Source organism: Myotis brandtii, unplaced genomic scaffold, assembly GCF_000412655.1.
Source record: "Myotis brandtii unplaced genomic scaffold, ASM41265v1 scaffold455, whole genome shotgun sequence".
In the NCBI taxonomy this organism is placed as follows: Eukaryota; Metazoa; Chordata; class Mammalia; order Chiroptera; family Vespertilionidae; genus Myotis; species Myotis brandtii.
This window is the reverse complement of record NW_005367384.1, coordinates 109,123-113,468: the sequence shown is the minus strand read 5'-3', so window position 1 is coordinate 113,468 and position 4,346 is coordinate 109,123. Positions and strand designations below refer to the sequence as shown.

General features: G+C 38.5%; 1 pseudogene; it reads left to right on the top strand.

Annotated features, from left to right (window-relative positions):
* Positions 1-959: 959 nt before the first annotated feature.
* LOC102256713 lies at positions 960-1,256 on the top strand (annotated as a pseudogene).
* Positions 1,257-4,346: the final 3,090 nt, after the last annotated feature.

Here is a 4,346-nt window from a genome sequence, read left to right as displayed (position 1 = left end):
ATGTTTTTGTTGTTTTCATATCATGTTTTTGTCATTTTTATATCATGCCTCTTGTTGTTATATCCTTTTGTTACTGTTTATTTATTAATAAATGTATATATTATTTTCATATACATTTTACTAATTTCCTTTCATCTGTCACATTTCTATTATAGAGAAAGGGCAACTAGCAATATTAAAATATTTCCTCTAATTAATTCCCTTTTAATGTGCACGAATTTCGTGTACCGGGCCACTAGTTGATTACATAAGTGATAAAAATGTTGAGAAACCAAAGGTTGGTGAGGCAACTCAGAGATTAGCAACAGCATGAAGCAAACATGCTCCCAAGGCTGAAGGAACAAAGGTGATATTATTTGAGCCCAGTTAAAAACTTCAGTCAGGCTCCTTGAGCCCTGTACTCAACTAGGGCTGGAATTTGTCCTTTCATGTCTGGCTGGCTGAGCCCCTGTTTAACAAGAATCCTGCTTAGTCAGTTCGCAATGGGGGGGTAAGGACACGTATGCAATACCTTAATCAATAAAAAGAAAATTAAAAAATAAAAGAAAAAGAAAAAATAGAGAATGATAAAAATGGCGATGAGGGGATGGGGAGGGGGAGAATCCTGCTTAGTCAGTTCAGTGAAAATTTTGTACCATGGATATCTGATCAAGTTCCTCATTCCTCAACCTTGATATCTAATTCCTGGGCCTGCCTTTAGTAAAAATCTTGTTAGGCCAGTTTAGCAAGAATTCCCCCTACCCTTGATGCCTAATCAAGTTCCTCTTAGTATTTTTCCATTCACTGACCCATTCAATCTGCTTATTGGCTACAAATCCCCAGCTGTCTTTGCTGTATTGTGAGTTGAGCTCAGCTCTATACCAAGGTCTCTTTCCCCTACTGAAGTAATTTGAATAAAATCTGTCTTGCTGGGTGGCAAAGTAGGGGATTACCCTGTGCCCAACAAAACGATGCTAAAGGTTATGAGCAGATATATCAGCCCAGTGAACATATCCGTCTTCCCCATCAGAACGTGGTACTATTTTCCATTCGCATGTCCTCTACCAGCTCTTTGTTCCATTGGCAGTTCTTTGTTTATGAGGTCATATCCACTAAGTACACTCAGGACATCTACAAAGAGCTCCTCATCTCCTTGGTGACTTCGCTCTTCACAGGCTTTGGGGTCCACCTTCCTGCTGCTCTGGATCAGCATCTACATATTAGCTCCCAAGAGTACCAACCAGACAGCTTCACCAAACTCTGCCTTTGTAATTTAATTTTTTTACTATTTCTGGAAGTATCCCATCTACTGCTCACAATAAAGGCAGATGTGTGTGGGAAAAATCTGTCTTGCTGTCTGGTGTATAATTTTCCTTTTAGGAGAGACCAAGATGGCGGCATAGGTAAACACCGCAGACTGCTGCCGCAAACAACCACTTCATGGGGTGGGAACTGGGTGGAGGGGAGCTATGGGGGGGAAAAGAGGAACAACTATAATAATCTAAACAATAAAGATTTAATTTAAAAAAAAATAATAATAATTTTCCTTTTATTCTATGTATAATAGGATAAAGTCATCAGTCTTTCGGGCTCCATCCTGTTCAAACCTGTCCAGTTTCTATATATGTCAGTTAGCAATTTCTGCTTAGTCCTCTATAGATATGTTCATTATTAAAGGAATCTAACCTATAGCCCAGGGATTACTGAAACAACCCCTCTGCTCAAAGTTACCTCCCCAAGGAGATAAGGAAAGTATGTACAAAAATAATGACTGTCTATCAAAAGATTTATAGGAACGTTGTGACCGGGATCATGGCAATTGGAGTTTATTGACCAAAAGCAAAAAAAGTTTCATCCTCCTCCTCAGACCCTTGCTGGCATCCAGATGTCTGCAGCCATCAATCTCCTCTTGACCTCCAACCTCTCCTGTTTCCCCTGACATAAAAGAAGCCTAAATTCTGTACGTTTTCAAGATGGTTCTTTAGGATGTTAGTCCACCATCTTCACGGTTTGGTGGTTTTCCTTGCCCCAACCCTTGTCACTTGACTTATTGGCTGTTGAGCAGTATGAGCTTTCACTCGGTTACATGTGGACTGGGGTCATCCTGCAGTAGTTGAAACCACAGCAGCTATGTTTGGAGACCCAGAGAAAGTGAAGTCACTGTTGAAGTTGTTGTAGTAGTAAAAGGGGAAAATTGTGGTTGCTTCATGCTACTGCTTTTACCAAAGTAGAACTACTTTATTCTGAAAAAAAAAGTATATATCTATCTATATCAGTGGTTCTCAACCTTCCTAATGCCGCGACCCTTTAATACAGTTCCTCATGTTGTGGTGACCCCCAATTTCATTGTTACAAATTGAACATAATTAAAGCATAGTGATTAATCACAAAAACAATATGTAATTATATATGTGTTTTCCGATAGCCTTAGGCGACCCCTGTGAAAGGGTCGTTCGACCCCCAGGTTGAGAACCGCTGATCTATATCTATATGTCTAAATCTGCATCTATATCTATATTGATATACATATAGGTATACAAAATCATGTTTAATAATTAAATATTGAAAGTTTTCCATTTGAAATCAAGACAAAACCAAAAGATATGTCAGTTCTTTTATTAAATACTATCTATTTTAGCCAGTGCAATAGGCAATGAAAAGAAGTCAAAGGCATAAGGATAGGAGAAGAAGGTAGAGTATTATTGTTATTTGGAGATAATCTACTTGTGTGTATGAAAAGTTTAAAATTTACAGAAAAAAATACTAGGATGAATAACAAGGCTTATCAATATTGGTTAATACAAAATCAATAACCAAAATTAGTTGTATTTCTATATAACAGCAAAAATCAGAAAACAAAACTTGAAAAAAAGATGCTTTTAATATAAAAGTATCAAAAGATATCGTGAGCCTGGCTGGTGTGGCTCGGTGGTTGGGTGCTGACCTATGAACCAAGAGGTCATGGTTCAGTTCCTGGTTTGGGAACATGCCCAGGTTGCAGGCTCAATTGATCCCCAGTAGGGGGTGTGCAGGAGTAAGATGATCAATGATTCTCTCTCATCATTGATGTTTCTATCTCTCTCTCCTTCTCCCTTCCTTTTTGAAATCTATAAAAATATATTATTAAAAAAAAGTTATCATAAGCCTAGGAATAAGTCTAACAAAAGATGTGCAAAAAAATTCCATTGGGGCAATTATTGAGGGACATTAAAAAACCTATTTGAATGATGAGATGTGTCATGTTTATGACTTAAAATACTTAATATTGTAAAAACATCTATTTTTTCCCAATTGATCTATAGATTTAATGCAATGTGTGTATGTATTGACAATTTGATTCTAAGTTTTATCTAAACATGGAAGGGCTAAGAATAGTTTGAAAGAAGAAAAAAATGGAAAATGTTATTCTATCAATAGATATCATTACTTACTATAAAACTATGTTCATTATGATAGTGGTACTATTGCAAAGGTAGAGAACTTCAAAAATGACATAGTGTCACCACACAGGAATTTTATTTCTTTCATATAATTTTCTCCTTAATTCACACTAGCCTTGTCTAGTTTAATACTACTGTGACACACTTGTCTCTTTTCAACCAAATCCTTCCACACCTGCATATATTTCATGTCCACTCCTATATCATTAAGGCCTTAGGCCAGTGGTCGGCAAACTCATTAGTCAACAGAGCCAAATATCAACAGTACAACGATTGAAATTTCTTTTTAGATCCAAATTTTTTAAACTTAAACTATATAGGTAGGTACATTGTTATTAACCTACCGATATAGTTTAAGTACTGTTGATATTTGGCGCCTCCCCTGCGCTGCGTATCCCGAGGCCCCCCTGCGCCTTGTCTCCCGTCAACCGACGGACACCTCCCACTTCTTCTAATGCCACTTCTTCAAAATAGACTCGCCCAGGCCGAAAACCAACTTCTGCGCATGGGCCACGAAGTTTCAATCGTGGGCGCCTGCACGTGGAAGAGCCACACTCAAGGGGCCAAAGAGCTGCATCTGGCTCGTGAGCCGCGGTTTGTTGACCACTGCCTTAGGCCATCAGGTCTGGTCAGCACCAAACTATCTTAAAAATAAAGCCTCAGGTCTGTCGACCATGAAAACATAGTTTTGTCCAAACTACAGATAACATCTCAACCTCAGTTGTTTCAACCCCAGACCTATGAAGGAGGAACAACCCTACCTATGACATCCTTACAAAACTAGACAGCACAATGCCTTGCCTGACATCAGGATCCAATGCAATGATCAACTACTCCCTACCTTAGCCTGGACCAATCAGCAGAGCCCACACCCATCTCCCTTAGCAACCATGACTAATGAGTTTCCCCTTATATAACCTATTTGCT